Genomic DNA, 16,482 nt, shown 5'->3' with positions numbered 1-16,482 from the left:
AAAATCGGGTCCCAGGGACCCGATTTACATTTCATTCAATAAAAAAATCGGGTCGAAAATCGGTCGGTCGCGACGATCGCATCGCATGCGACCAAATCGCATGCGATGCGATCGACCCGATTTTTCCGACATGACCACCCCGATGTAAATCGGTGTGGCCGTGCTAGGAAACAAGTACCATTATTATCACCTGTCCTGAGGTGTGGCGGCGTCTCCGGGTCTGTGGTGCTGCTGCGGCTTCTGCCTCTCTGTCCGCCACCTCTGTCCTCAGCTCACTGCCTCTTCCTGAATCCTCCCTCACACATCGGGCACACGTTCTGGCAGCGTCGGCGTCATGATGTCACCTCGTGCAGGGGAGCAGCGGCCATGTTCCTGTAGCCTCGGCCAGCCCCGCTGACAGGAGGAGGACTGGAGTAGGTGGACAATGCGTCCTCAGTGCAGGGGGCCGGCGGCCATGTTCCTGTAGCCACGGCCAGCCAGTGCTGCTGGCAGGAGAAGGTGCCGGTGGACAATGAATGAGTGGATCATCACCAGGTGGCCCGCAGCAGTATTTGGTAAAGTGGCTCGGGGGCACATGGCACCCTGCCCCCCTGCCCAGCCCGCCACTGACCATGTATTCCAAACACCATAGGCAACACAAAATAATGGGGAGAAACCGACATTCAAGTGGACATAGAGTTAGATTATAACTCTATGGCGCGCACAGACACCAAAAAAAAGTGGTACAGAACTCATGTTGACATTTTCCATGGCAACCTTTTGAGCATGTCGACCTAATAGAAAGTATTAGTAAGGGTGCGTCCCGTACTTCATCAACAGCTGGACAGCTGCAGGCAGCCAGGCAGCCAGGCGTGTGCAGTGCAAACAGCATGAACTGATCAGCTGATTGTGTAAACAGAGGTACAGGGAAAGTTTGACCTAGCTATTGTGCTCAGGATGTATTACCTTTATTATTCTCTGCTAAAATAAAGAGATTGACATTAATGTGTTCTGTATTATATCCACGTGTTCTTGGCACATGTCGTACTCTGCCAGACTTGTGTGGACTTGAAACTCCAGATGTGTGCAGGAATTCTGTGAATTACAGCCTCCTCCTAGGACAATTTATTAACAGTTTCTTATATAGCGCACACATATACCGCAGCGCTTTACAGAGAATAGTTAAACATTCACATCAGTCCCTGCACCAGTGGAGCTTACAATCTATATTCCCTACCACATATACACATACACACAGACATTCTAGGGTTAATTTTGTTGGGAGCCAATTAGCCTACCAGTATATTTGGAATGTGGGAGGAAACCAGAGTACCCGGAGGACACCCACGCAAGTGCGGGGAGAATATACAAACTGCACAGGTATGGCCATGGTGGGAATCAAACCCATGACCTCAGTGCTGTGAGGCAGTAATGCTAACCACTACACCATCCGTACTGCCCCAACAATGGCACTCACCCTCACTGATTCCCACACAAGGACAGATATCGGATCCAGTCCTATATCAATTTCCTTTGAAATCCAGAACACCCCTGATCATAGCCATACAAAGAACAATTGAAAAAACTATCTTTCAGTTTGGCCATGATCAGGGGTGTTTGGGGTCTGCCACTCTGCCCACCTATGAACGATGTTGCCATGTTCTAGCACCGGCATCTCGCCCCCCCCCCCCCCCCCTCCACTGCCCATCCATTGCACCTCCCCATCCCGCTGCTGCACCCCCTTGCTTCTGGCAGACAGAGAGGCTGGCAGGGGAAGGAGATTTTAAATGAATAGGCAGGCCTCGGATTGGCAGAGAGAGTGGGCTGCATTCTCTCCCTGATCCCTCTGCCACTTCTTCTTTCTCCGCCACCTCTCCTGGTCTTATACCTTTACAGATCATTAGGTCAATGTCTCCTGTCCTCTTCCTTCTCCGCCACCTTGCCTGGTCCAGTACCCTCACAGATCATTAGGTCACTGTCTCTTCTCCTCTTCCTTCTCCGCCACCTCTCCTGGTCCTTACCCTCACAGATCATTAGGTCACTGTCTCCTCTTCCTTCTCCGTCACCTCTCCTGGTCCTATACCCTCACAGTTCATTAGGTCACTGTCTCTTCTCCTCTTCCTTCTCTGTCACCTCTCCTGGTCTTGTACCCTCACAGATCATTAGGTCATTGTCTCTTCTTCCTTCTCCGTCACCTCTCCTGGTCCTATACCCTCACAGATCATTAGGTCACTGTCTCTTCTCCTCTTCCTTCTCCGCCACCTCTCCTGGTCCTGTACCCTCACAGATCATTAGGTCACTGTCTCTTCTCCTCTTCCTTCTCCGTCACCTCTCCTGGTCCTATACCCTCACAGATCATTAGGTCACTGTCTCTTCTCCTCTTCCTTCTCCGCCACCTCTCCTGGTCCTGTACCCTCACAGATCATTAGGTCACTGTCTCTTCTCCTCTTTCTTCTCCGCCACCTCTCCTGGTCCTTACCCTCACAGATCATTAGGTCCCTGTCTCCTCTCCTCTTCCTTCTCCGCCACCTCTCCTGGTCCTGTACCCTCACACATCATTAGGTCATTGTCTCTTGTCCTCTCCCTTCTCCGCCACCTCTCCTGGTCCTGTACCCTCACAGATTATTAGGTTACTGTCTCCTGTCCTCTGTCACCTCTCCTGGTCCTGTACCCTCACAGATCATTAGGTCACAGTCTCTTCTCCTCTTCCTTCTCTGCCACCTCTCCTGGTCCTGTACCCTCACAGATCATTAGGTCACTGTCTCCTGTCCTCTGTCACCTCTCCGGGCCCTGTACCCACACAGATCATTAGGACACTGTCTCTTCTCTTCCTTCGCACAGCAGAATGTGCTGCTATATAAGTAAATGAAACGCAGAGGGAGAATGTGTGAGAAGATGTGGCAGAGCCGGATATATCTTGTGCCAGAGGACGGGATGAACTTACACGCCAGTGCTGCCAAGATCATCAGCTTGCAGCCTAATCATCGTTCCTGCTTCCAGCATCTTGTCTTTTATTTTCTTACATTTTTCTTTCCCCTTAAGTATTCATTGTATATAGTTCTATTGTAGCAAATGTCCAGTCTCCTCGTAGCAGCCATTTTGTTCAAATATAATATAGCCTGTCCCAGGATTACCTTAGGCAGAGGGACCTTTCCCTACCAATGGCTCATTTTCACAACAGAGAGGGGCAGGCTGGGAGCATGCCAGTACAGATAAGTATTACAGCGGGCAAGGTGACATTATAGTGGTCACTCTAGCACCCTGCATCTTTCAAAACCAGTGCAGTTCTTCTTCCCTGCCTGGGGTGTCGCTCTCTGCTGTAGTAATTCTTGCACAGTGTGGTCTGTATTTCAGAACTGATATGCCGATCAGACCTGTGCTAGAATGTTTAGTAATTTTTATGGGTGGGTAACTAGTGAAATACACCTGTTTCAGTGTGTAACAAATAAAGAGCTGTTGTTCGACAGTTATACCTTCTATTTCTAAAATAATTCCATAACGCTTTCTGGAGAATCTTACAGAGCACTGTGTGCACCCCTCTAGAGCTCAGTGTCCAATCCTTTCAGTATGGTGCTTCTAATAGGGTTGTAGAACTGTCTAGGAAACTGCTGCAGTCCCAATTGTGTGGAATGCAGTTCTTGTGCCTGCACATGTAGAGGAGGCATTAACCCTCTAACCCCTAGCCCATTGTCCATCTTTGGCTCAGCAGCTGGACAGGCGTTCTCCCAGTGAATGCCCAGGCAGCCTGCCACATGGCACAGAGGCAGCCTTGTGAACACGGGAGGGAGGAGCTGGGGAGTAGGGGTGTCACTCCATCTGCAGGCACTGCTCTGTAATCCCTGCTCTCTTCACAGGGATGGGGAATTTTGTGTTTCAGTAGTCAGGAGAGAGGCCTGTTTGTGGGGAGAGACTATCCAAGTCCTGCGTCTGATTCTCAGGGAGAGACCTCCAGGGCAACATGGGAGACCGCAGGTGAGCACTCACATTGTGGAAAGTCTGTTTGCAGCAGCTTACCTCTATAAACTTCACAAAGTGACAGTGTAACACTCCAGGTTATTGTCAGCTGACGGGATCTCTGAGTTCCTGGATTTTCTTCTTTTCTCAGTGGAGATCTGCAGATCACATTGTCACTATGGACAGTCCGACACAACTATGTAACCGAAAAAGTTGAGAATTCTGGCAATTTTTTAAAGTAAAAGTTGTATATACAGCTGCTTGTATAAAATAACCACAGTGATCCGTGTACAACAATGTACACACAAGCCTTTGCTATTGCATCTGTTACACGGTATAGTCAGATTTATCAATAAATCAACATACTTACTAGTGAATTTTAGGTCTTGCCATGGAAATTGTTTGGTACTTGGCAAAAAGTCCAATCTACAACTGTACGTGCATCTTAACATGCGTGTTCTCAGGATCCGCTTATTATACACGTTGTTTAACAAAAATAACACTCAACTATATTTTTACTTTGTCGTTTTTACGCATTTTCTTTTTCCAATTTTCTTTTTAAATGTGATTTTTTTAAGAGAATCTATTTAGATTTGATTGAATAAGCAGCTAATGCACATTTTAAAATCCATCCAGGTGGACCCCGTATGAATACAAACAGGTCTGATTGTTTATTTATGTAACACGACCCAAACGTTGTTCTAAAAAATGTTTATAATGAATATAGAAAGTATCCCAGGGGTCCGTTCACTTAAAATGTCTTAAAAAGTAAGAATACGTTTCTAATCTGATTGACTGTAATGGGCAACACCGAGCTAAGGGGTTATTCAAACCTGATTGCTGTGGCGCGATATAACAGCGCCTAGTGATTAGATATCCGCTGCCCGGTCTCAGTGAAATCCTGCCCTGTGCTAGCCTGCGAATTGCTTAGCTCTGGGGTAGCCAACCCTAGTCCTCGAGAGCTACCAACAGTGCATGTTTTGCAGCTCTCCTCACAGAATCACATCTGTGGATCTTTTAAAATGTGTCAGTGATTAATGAGTGCAGCTGTGCAGCAGCTAGGTTGTCTGGAAAATGTGAACTGTTGGTAGCTCTCGAGGGCTAGGGTTGGCTACCACTGGCTTGGCTGGATCAGCAATTTGCTGCAAATCCATTCACAAGTTGCCGGATATCGAATGATTTTTCCAGAGTGTTCAGTCTGTGCGTAGAGGACTTACTCGTCGGCTGCGATAGAATGGGTCCGGAGCTGACATCACATTACTTACCTCTCAAATGCTTGGGCACGCCTGCATTTTCCCTGACACTCCCAGTAAACGTTCGGTTATTATCACCCACAACGCCGGCTTCATTTCACTCAACTTGAGTACTGCCAGCGATTAAAACAAAATGACCAGGATTTTATTGTAGGACAGCCTCAGGAATGCGCGTTACAATACATACACAATCTAATGATAATCGTTAGTGATGCAAATCAGATCCGAATAACCACCCCCCCCCCCCTTATCTTTTCTCTAGTGGTGCTGCGCTTAGGCCAGTCGCTGGCTGCACCACAACCTGTAGTTATTTAGCAGGATATCTGAGAAGCGAGAAAACTATTTCTGGGTTCTTATTAAAATGTGTCAGTGGTAAATAAGATGTTGTCTTCTAGTTAAAAAAGATAGTTCGGGGGATCCGATGGATGGCTGATCCGTCCTTCTAGTGTGTATACAGCGTTAAAGCCCAGGTTTTACGGATATCCGTGCTTAAACACAGGTGACTTAATTAGCACCTCAGTCAGTTTGATTATACTATCTGTGCACAAACGTGGATCACCATAAAACCTGCACTGTTAGGGGGGGCATTCAGGGCCGACTGATGTTTAGGTGTTATGTTGAAGTGTACCGGCACTGAAATACTGGGACTTAGTGCAGCCTGTCTGTGTTGCAGAGGGAGGTGTACGTCAGCTGGATGTGAAGTTGCACAGCTGTGTAGGCATTCCTCTGTGTCCTCCTTTGTTCTCAGACCCATGATTTCTGCATGTACTTGGCTATGCTGTTGATTTACTAGAAGTGTATTTAGTTGTATTGTTACATACCTCCTAACATTTGTTCTGCAACTGGCGGGACCCCCGTGCAAAATGGGGCGTGGTCTCAGGGAAGGGGTGTGGCCTTGCCACAATGTCCTGATCATGTGGCCATGCCCCGCATTTTTCATCACTGCTGGGTCAAGGCCAGCTCTCTGTGAGCAGTGACCCCGAAAGAGGGGGAACCGGCCCGGGAACTGGGCAGTGGTTAGAGAGATGACAGGCTGCAGCAGAGCCTCTCTCCCCAGCTCAGCACATGCTGCTCACTGCTCCAACAGCCTTTCCTCTCTTTCCCTGCACTGATAGTGTGCGTTCCCACGCGCACTCCAGCCACCTTCCTGCAAACACAACGTTTCCCCCCCCCCGAGGTCACGCCCTTTCAGTTTACTGGGAGCCCGGCTGACCTGTTTGCGCCCCTTTCTTTGAGCTGCTGGCCACGCCCCCTCTCCCCCTGTCTCAGTGAATAGATGCTGTGCGCATGTGCTTAGTATCTATTCCTCGCTGCTCTGGTAAGCTGAGCAGCACTCCCCCACCTCAATACACTGCCAGCCCCAGGTGGGACATGTGGGAGGTATGATGTTATTCCTCCTTAGTTGCCAATTATATCTGTAAATAAATTAACTGTATTAGAATTCTTATATTTTGCTATATAGATTTCCTCTCTGTTCACCATAGATTCTGTATAGATTTATTTACAGTGTCTTATATAGCGCAGCAGATTCCGTCACAGTGTCTTATATAGCGCAGCAGATTCCGTTACAGTGACTTATATAGCGCAGCAGATTCCGTCACAGTGTCTTATATAGAGCAGCAGATTCCGTCACAGTGTCTTATATAGCGCAGCAGATTCTTTTACAGTGTCTTATATAGCGCAGCAGATTCCGTTACAGTGTCTTATATAGCGCAGCAGATTCCGTTACAGTGTCTTATATAGAGCAGCAGATTCCGTCACAGTGTCTTATATAGCGCAGCAGATTCCGTTACAGGTTCTTATATAGTTCAGCAGATTTCGTTACAGTTCTTATATAGCGCAGCAGATTCCGTTACAGGTTCTTATATAGCGCAGCAGATTCCGTCACAGTGTCTTATATAGAGCAGCAGATTCCGTCACAGTGTCTTATATAGCGCAGCAGATTCCGTCACAGTGTCTTATATAGCGCAGCAGATTCCGTTACAGCATCTTATATAGCGCAGCAGATTCCGTCAGTGTCTTATATAGCGCAGCAGATTCCGTTACAGTGTCTTATATAGCGCAGCAGATTCCGTTACAGTGTCTTATATAGCGCAGCAGATTCCGTTACAGTGTCTTATATAACGCAGCACATTCCGTTACAGTGTCTTATATAGCGCAGCAGATTCCGTTACACTGTCTTATATAGCGCAGCAGATTCCGTTACAGTGTCTTATATAGCGCAGCAGATTCCGTTACAGCGTCTTATATAGCGCAGCCAATTCAGTTATAGTGTCTTATATAGCGCAGCAGATTTCGTTACAGTGTCTTATATAGCGCAGCAGATTCCGTCACAGTGTCTTATATAGCGCAGCAGATTCCGTCACAGTGTCTTATATAGCGCAGCAGATTCCGTTACAGCGTCTTATATAGCGCAGCAGATTCCGTTACAGCGTCTTATATAGCGCAGCAGATTCCGTTACAGTGTCTTATATAGCGCAGTCGATTCCGTTACAGCGTCTCATATAGCGCAGCCAATTCCGTTACAGGTTCTTATATAGCGCAGCAGATTCCGTTACAGTGTCTTATATAGCGCAGCAGATTCCGTTACAGCGTCTTATAAAGCGCAGCAGATTCCGTTACAGTGTCTTATATAGCGCAGCAGATTCCGTTACAGTGTCTTATATAGAGGAGCAGATTCCGTCACAGTGTCTTATATAACGTAGCACATTCCGTTACAGTGTCTTATATAGCGCAGCAGATTCCGTTACACTGTCTTATATAGCGCAGCAGATTCCGTTACAGTGTCTTATATAGCGCAGCAGATTCAGTTACAGCGTCTTATATAGCGCAGCCGATTCCGTTACAGCGTCTTATATAGCGCAGCCAATTCAGTTATAGTGTCTTATATAGCGCAGCAGATTTCGTTACAGTGTCTTATATAGCGCAGCAGATTCCGTCACAGTGTCTTATATAGCGCAGCAGATTCCGTTACAGTGTCTTATATAGCGCAGCCGATTCCGTTACAGCGTCTCATATAGCGCAGCCAATTCCGTTACAGGTTTTTATATAGCGCAGCAGATTCCGTTACAGTGTCTTATATAGCGCAGCAGATTCCGTTACAGCGTCTTATATAGCGCAGCAGATTCCGTTACAGTGTCTTATATAGCGCAGCAGATTCCGTTACAGTGTCTTATATAGCGCAGCAGATTCCGTTACAGGTTTTTATATAGCGCAGCAGATTTCGTTACAGTTCTTATATAGCGCAGCAGATTCCGTTACAGGTTCTTATATAGCGCAGCAGATTCCGTTACAGGTTCTTATATAGCGCAGCAGATTCCGTTACAGTGTCTTATATAGCGCAGCAGATTCCGTTACAGTGTCTTATATAACGCAGCAGATTCCGTTACAATGTCTTATATCACGCAGCAGATTCCGTTACAGTGTCTTATATAGTGCAGCAGATTCCGTTTGCGCTTCAACATAGTAGACAGTGATAAAACAAACTGGGTAACAGACAGACTTGGGGGTAGGAGCACTGGCGTAACTATAAGGCCGCAGCCCCCGCGGTGGCGGGGAGGCGCCGGGGGTCTGCGGGCGCTATTTTTTCTCTGCCAGCTCCCCACTGCTGGTGGGTGCAGCGGGGAGCTGGCAGGGGGGTCCGTGCGGCGCGGAGGTACCTGTATTCAGGGAGAGCCTGGAGGTCCCTGTGCCGCTGAGTATGATGTTGCCGCCGCCAGGGTCCCTGCAGTGAAGTGGAAATAACGCGCTATCTCCGCCGGAGATAGCGCGTTATTTCCACTTCACTGCAGGGACCCCGGCAACATCATACTCAGCGCCGCAGGCGCAGGGACCTTCAGGCTCTCCCTGAATACAGGTACCTCCGCGCCGCACGGACCCCCCTGCCAGCTCCCCAGGGGGGTCTTTTATTGGGGGGCAGCGGCTAAATTGTCCGGGGGGGGGGGGGGGTGGTGAAATTGTCCCGGTGGGGGGGGAGCAAAATTTTTCGTTACGCCACTGGGTAGGAGGGCCCTGCTGCAAGCTTACAATCTATAGGGACATAGGAGGGAAACACAAGGACAGGCATCAGTAATAGCATAGCAGTCCCACCAAGTTGCAGGTCCAGAAAGGAAGCTATATAATACATAAGGGACTCAGAGGGTTTTGCGTGTGGTACTTAAATATGATAGGCTTGGCCAGATTTGATGATGAACTTATATGGAATTAACAATCTTGTGTCCTGAAATATCTGATCCCAAGATGTTAGCAACAGGTGCTTTAAGTAAGGTTTGGGGTGTGGCCTCCATGTGTCAGACGTGTTTTACCAGGGGTGCCGGACGGGGTCCCAACAGCCGGGATCCCCACAGTCATTTACCCGACGTTGGGATCCCAACTGTTAAAACACAGACAGACGGGTTCCCGATGGCCACCGGCTATTATCCCTCGTGGGGGTCCACAACCCCCATAGAGGGAGAATAGAATAGGTTGCGAGCGTAGCAAGCCACCGTGCCTACAGCGTGACAAGTGCAGTGAGCCCACAAGGGGCTTTGTTGCGCTCGCCATGCTGTCTGAGTCCGGCCAGTCGGGATCCCGACGTCGGGCTAATGACTGTCGGGATCCCTACATATAGAAATCCTTTACAACTGGAGCATACATGATTATCACTACATGTTGTCACTTGTGTATTGATTGATGACGATAATATCACAAACCGTAGCACTATTCAGTAGCTCTGTCAGGTGGAACAATGTACTTATACTTGTCATTCCGTTATTAATAATGTCGCTGGAGGATAATGCTTATTCAGGTTAATCATAATAGGGCCGGTGCTAGGGGGTTCGGCGCCCTCCTGCAAACTATAAATTTGCGCCCACCCAAACTTTACAAAGGGAGGGTGTGGCCACACAATAATGCTCCCACTCCAAATTACACCACACAGTAGCACAATGTTATTCACCTAACACAGCACCAGTGCCATAACTAGCCATTTTGGTGCCATGTGTGTAAAAACAGGGACAGTGCGCGCCGAAGGCGCGTGCAAAATTGTAGGCTTCATGGGGAATTGGTGTGGTCACATAAAAGTACCAATAACACCATAATTCCCATAACACATTATGCTTCACACCTCAAAGCCCATAACACATTATAGTAACCACACACAGTAATGCACATTATTCGTAATGCCACACATCATGATGCCCCTTGCACAATATGCAGAACACCATAATGCCCATTACACATTATGCCACACACTGTAATTCCCCTTACATAATATGCCATGCACTATAATGCCCATATGACATTGAGAATTTCCACAAGAAAAAGATTTCTTGCAGACCGTGGAGTTGGAAGTGGACCAAATCACAGTCAGCAAGGACCCCAGCGCTCAAAGTTTAGAAACAGTTATGGTTTTTAAATATAACCAATAGGTGGCAGCTGCTGCAAATCACACCTGTGGGTTTGCCTGTACCCACAAAAGTACAATAGTAAGAAAAAAAGAGGGGAGGGGGGTTGGTGTGTATTGCGCTGCTGAGCACAATTTTTAGAATATATACTCCAGAATGGAGGAATGACCAACGTGCAGAGAATGATACAGACACACTGCTTAAAAAAGTATAAATTTAATATAGTATATCAAATAATACATAAAACACTAATGGAAATAATCAGGAACACAAAAGATACATATATAAGAAAAATAAAAAACACATTAAATATATGATACTTGATTTATAAAATTCATAGGATAAATAGGGAAAGAATTGGGTGCTGGATGGATAGAGCCTGATAGTTAACAGTCCTTAGTGGGACTAGGAATGGACGTTTAGTTGGGGGCACTCCGCTGTTAGTAAGCCACATAGAATGATAAATATCAGATGATTATTATGCGTCTCAAAAATGCTGTTAGTAGAAATTGATTAGTATGAATAATGGAATGAATGTCCGATGGAAAGTTATTGTTTGGTGGGATGAAGTGAAGAAAGGTCAACAGTCACTTTAGCATGTAAATAACACGCAATATAGCAGAAAGATGGCTGATTTTGCATACAGGTGGCAATGAATATGCAGCAGTTGTAATATGCAGTGATTGAATGCAGGGGGTTAATGGTTTTATCTCACCCTGAAGTGCCGCTTGCCAGGTCTGATGGTTGCTCCGTTCACCGTGAGGAGGGAGGTTTTTGTGGCCGGTAGTTGTCCTCTATGGGTCGCCAAATGTGCTGGCGCCGGCGGCTAGTGTTACTCTCCTGGAAGGACGGAGCGTCCCGAGTGTTCAGACGGCGATGCTGTTGCTGTAGAGATTGCGCTGGTCTTCAGTGAAGCGCTGGAAAGCTGTGTATACAGCATGTCAGTGAGTGGCGGCGGGCGGCCCCAAACGTCCCAGTAAGATGACGTCATCATTCTCTGCACGTTGGTCATTCCTCCATTCTGGAGTATATATTCTAAAAATTGTGCTCAGCAGTGCAATACACACCAACCCCCCTCCCCTCTTTTTTTCTTACCATATGACATTGACACACATTATGCTACACATAATGCCCCGAGTACATTTGTAGCGTTGCTTATTCATAACACCCACAGCAGATGCGAAAAGTAGTTGCTCTGCTTACAAGTAGTGCCCACAGCAGTTGCTGACATTAGTAGTGCTGCCTCTACACGTGCCTACACCAGTTGCCGACATTATTAGTGCTGCCTCTACACGTCCCCACACCAGTTGCCGACATTAGTAGTGCTGCCTCTACACGTGCCTACACCAGTTGCCGACATTAGTAGTGCTGCCTCTACACGTGCCCACACCAGTTGCCGACATTAGTAGTGCTGTCTATACATGTGCCCACACCAGTTGCCGACATTAGTAGTGCTGTCTATACATGTGCCCACACCAGTTGCCGACGTCAGTAGCGCTGCCTATACACGTGCCCACACCAGTTGCCGACATTAGCAGCGCTGCCTATATACGTGCCCACACCAGTTGCCAACATTAGTAGCGCTGCCTACACATGTGCCCACACCAGTTGCCGACATTAGTAGTGCTGCCTACACATGTGCCCACACCAGTTGCTGACATTAGTAGCGCTGCATCACACGTGCCCACATCAGTTGCTGACATTAGTAGTGCTGCCTACACATGTGCCCACACCAGTTGCTGACATTAGTAGCGCTGCCTACACAGGTGCCCACATAAGTTGCCGACATTAGTACACTCACACTTTACAATGGTGGCAGCTCATCCTGTCCTGTTTCCTGTTGTCTTCAGGCAGTCTTGCTCCCTTGTAGCTCCACTTCTTCTGGTCCGTGTAGCCACGCCCCCTCCGTCCGTGTAGCCCCGCCCCCTTTCGGCCCCTGCCGATGACCAGCTGATAATGAGCCAGGAGGGATCTCTGTGCATCCGGCGCTGCTGCCTGTGATGAAGTGTGACAGGCACAGCAGCAGCCGGCAGGCACGGAGGACAGCATAGGATGTACAGCAGGGAGGGCGCCTCTCCTGCCCGGCGCCTACCTGCTTTGCATCCTCTGCTGAGTGGGTAGCGCCGGCAGTGTTGCAAGTAAGGGGGTACGGCGTGGTACGGAGTACCTGTAAGAAATATGTTGCAGGTACGCAGTACCACTTACCCTCTGACCCACTGTCAATTCTATTTTTATTTTAAGTCTAAATATAATGCATCCGCAGCCCGCCCACCCAGCGTTATGATTGGTGCTTAATGCAGCTACCGGCTACTGCTGATTTACCCTTTCACACTGACAGGCATCAGCAGCGCCGACAGCATGAAGAGCAGGCTCCACAATTGTAAGCACAAGCTGCCCGGCTCTACCCCAAGCAAGAGCCAACCCACCCCCAGCCATTCCCTGTTTCTCATTCCTTGTCTCCTGATGCCATGCTACTATTGTCGTTTAGTCACTTCTCCAGCTTTGTGTGACCACGCCCCCTCACGACACATGGCCACGCCCATTTTTGGTGGAGGCTATCAGTACCACCAGGAAAAAAATTCTACTTGCACCACTGAGCGCCGGCCCTGAATCATAATTATAAGCTTTTATGTTGGATCAGGGTCCACAAGCTAACAGTAATATCAATCCATAGTTCATCATAAAATAATGAACTATGAACTAATAAAATAAAGATAGCCCCTGGTGGGAATATTATATGAGGAAACATTACCCAACTCTTATTATCTGTATACGTGTCCTGGGTTTAATCAAAGTGCGTAAATGCAAATAAGCTGTGGAATACAATGAAGGCCTAATGTGTTCCATGCTTGTTAGCTATCACCTATCCTGATGTACTGTGGGGGGGGGGGGGGGGGGCAGTTCATAAGGTGCCCGCCAGATGGCTGTGCCAATGTAACTTACTGATGGATCCGTTACTGTATGTACATTGTGCTACAGCACCAGCCGGGCAGCCTGAAGCCAAAGCCTCCATCCATGCCACAAGCATTAGATCCTGTATGCCAGGGGTACAGCCTGTATTACATGTACATGGGCAGTATGACTGGCAAGTCCCTGAGCGCCCATACACGTGTGTAGCAGTATTACGAGGGGAGCTACATGTGCATTAGCCAAGGGCACCTGAAACCTTTATCAGGCCCTGACACCATGTGTTAAGGTCCAGACACACTGGGCGACTTTGGGCTGAAAGTCGCTCAAAACAGCAGGTTTGAGTGGCTTTCAGCTCAAAGACTCCCAGTGTGTATGGCCCTGTGATGAGCGCTGCTGCACGCTCCCACGACATCGCCGGGAAAGCCACTCATCTGCTGGTATTACCAGCAGATGAACGGCTTTCAGGACGGCTTTGCATAGCACTATGCAATGCCGTCCTCCCCCCACCGTTGGCGCCGGACCGGGGGATAGCCGCTTAGTGTGTATGCACTGAGCGGCTCCCCCCCCCCAGCGATGAATGTGATCATCGCTGTCCATACACACTGGGCATAGTCGCCCAGTGTGTATGGACCTTTAATCTTCCCAAATAACAGTAGAATAAACTAGGCATCATATAGGCAGCAGTACACATGTAGCAGTAGGGGTGTATACACATGGGCATCATATAGGCAGCAGTACACATGTAGGAATAGTGGTGTATACACATGGCATACTTGGCTACTTTTGAAAACTAGTTTCAGGGAGATTATAGTTGGTAGCAGACTTTTGCACAGCTCCCCATTGAGGGGGCGTGTCATGCTCCCCCAAAAAGGCGTGTCTAGTTCCATATATGGAGAGATTGTGAACGTGGCACCTAGAAGCGTGGGTGTGTACTGCTACATCTGAGGGGAATCTTTTAGAATGGCTTATATACAAATGTAGATGATCCCCAAAGCAGTTACTAAGAGCTACTGTACTTGGTAAAGTCCTGGGAAATGGTGCTGATGATAAAATGTAAATGCATCTATCTCTCATTCCTTTTCCCCCAAAAAATGTAACTGTGTAATGTGATCTAAGTGACATGAGGGAGATTGCTAGACTAATGAGGGAGAGAGGGAGATTGCTGCTATGTCAGGGAGTCTCCTGCAGAATGCAGGAGGGGAGGTCACTATGGTGTAACAGTGTAATGTGTGCTGGGTGACATGAGGGAGATTGCTAGACTAATGAGGGAGAGAGGGAGATTGCTGTTATTTCAGGGAGATTCCTGCAGAATGCAGGAGGGGAGGTAACTATGGTGTAACAGTGTAATGTGAGCTAGGTGACATGAGGGAGATTGCTAGACTAATGAGATAGAGAGGGAGATTGCTGCTATGTCAGAGAGTCTCCTGCAGAATGCAGGAGGGGAGGTAACTATGATGTAACAGTGTAATGTGGTCTAGGTGACATGAGGGAGATTGCTAGACTAATGAGGGAGAGAGGGAGATTGCTGCTATGTCAGGGAGTCTCCTGCAGAATGCAGGAGGGGAGGCAACTATGATGTAACAGTGTAATGTGGGCTAGGTGACATGAGGGAGAATGCTAGACTAATGAGGGAGAGAGGGAGATTGCTGCTAAGTCAGGGAGTCTCCTGCAGAATGCAGGAGGGGAGGTAATTATGACACATGGGCATCATATAGGCGGCAGCAGTACACATGTAGCAGTAATGATGTATAATTTTAAATTCTTGTTTGGTGTGCCGCGAGTTGAAAATCAACGACCTAAAAGAAAGAGGCAATAGCAGTTAATTTAATTTATTTACGGCTTAATATATGTCTGCAGGTTAGAAGGCAATACATAATAATGGATAAACTGCGGATCTCAGTGAACGCTCTTGACTGCTGGTGCTTTCCAATGGGGCAATCTTTTCAGGAGTCTGTTCTGTGAGCCAGCAAAGCCTTTCCTTGGCTCTTATAGTGTCCAGCTGGTATATAGATTGACTCAATATAGCGAGGTTCATATGGTTTAAACACCGCTGTGTGCGTTCTGCGCATACCTGCTGATCCAAGCCTATTTTTCATTTGAAATATGGGGTGAAATTTAATAGGATGAGAGATTAAGAAAGTGAGAAGTTTGGTAAGAAATCTCCAGGTTTTTTAAAGCGGCAATCATTTACACTTAAATATAAAACTGGTTTTGCAGTGTGCAATAATTTATTGCCACTTTAAATAAACTGGAGATTTCTTACCAAACCTCTCACTTTCTGAATCTCTCATCCTATTACATTTCACCCATGTTGCGTCTTTACTTTGTGTTGTACGCTGAACGTATCGCAACCCCCCAAAAATATGTGGTTGTCAGAAATACGGAAAGGGTATCACAGATGCGGAATTTCAAGGTGTTTAACAGACTCTGTGTTCCAAGGAAAACAACTTAATTTATAGAACACACAACAGGTGTTTAAGATCAAATATTTCCTAAACTGTAAATCATTACATGTTATCTATGTAATTACTTGTGGCTGGGGTGCAGTACTTTGGGCGTAAATATGTTTACTCATCAGGTATGTGGAGCACAGAACCAACATATTAGGATGTTAGAGGACACACCCACTTCTCTAAACATGTCAATATTGTCAGACAATGGGTTTGAATAATGTATATAGAACAATAAGAGGAGATAATAGATTTGGTAGGCTCTGGAGAATTACCCTAGGGAAGTGGTTCTCAAATTCCGTACTCAGGACCCCACACAGTTCACATTTTCCAGGTCACTCGCAGGTGCATTCATTACGCACTGACATATTTTTTAATGATCCACAGGTGGAGCTAATTAACTTTTGATACGGCGAGGAGACCTGCAAAACATGCACTGTGTGGGTCCTGAGGACCGAGTTTGGGAACCTGTGGCCTAGGGTCTCACGCCTTATGGACTAAACCATACAATACAGCTAAATAACATCTGAACAAATATATCCGCACCTGACA

At 47.3% G+C, this 16,482-nt stretch overlaps 1 protein-coding gene across 2 annotated transcripts in view; it reads left to right on the top strand.

Annotated features, from left to right (window-relative positions):
* LOC146059390 (beta-1,4-galactosyltransferase 4-like) overlaps window positions 1–16,482 on the top strand; it is an 80,605-nt gene that overhangs the window by 12,112 nt on the left and 52,011 nt on the right. The window contains exon 1 of one of the 2 annotated variants that reach the window (XM_083171575.1): window positions 3,807–3,951. The exons of the other annotated variant lie outside the window; for it this stretch is intronic. The gene's annotated coding sequence lies outside the window, so the exon portion shown is untranslated. Of the gene's footprint in view, window positions 1–3,806; window positions 3,952–16,482 lie in introns of those variants that run through there. 2 annotated transcript variants of the gene reach the window in all.

Source organism: Crinia signifera, chromosome 2 (assembly GCF_055691185.1).
Source record: "Crinia signifera chromosome 2, ASM5569118v1, whole genome shotgun sequence".
Taxonomy (NCBI): Eukaryota; Metazoa; Chordata; class Amphibia; order Anura; family Myobatrachidae; genus Crinia; species Crinia signifera.
This window is presented reverse-complemented; position numbering and strand designations above follow the sequence as displayed.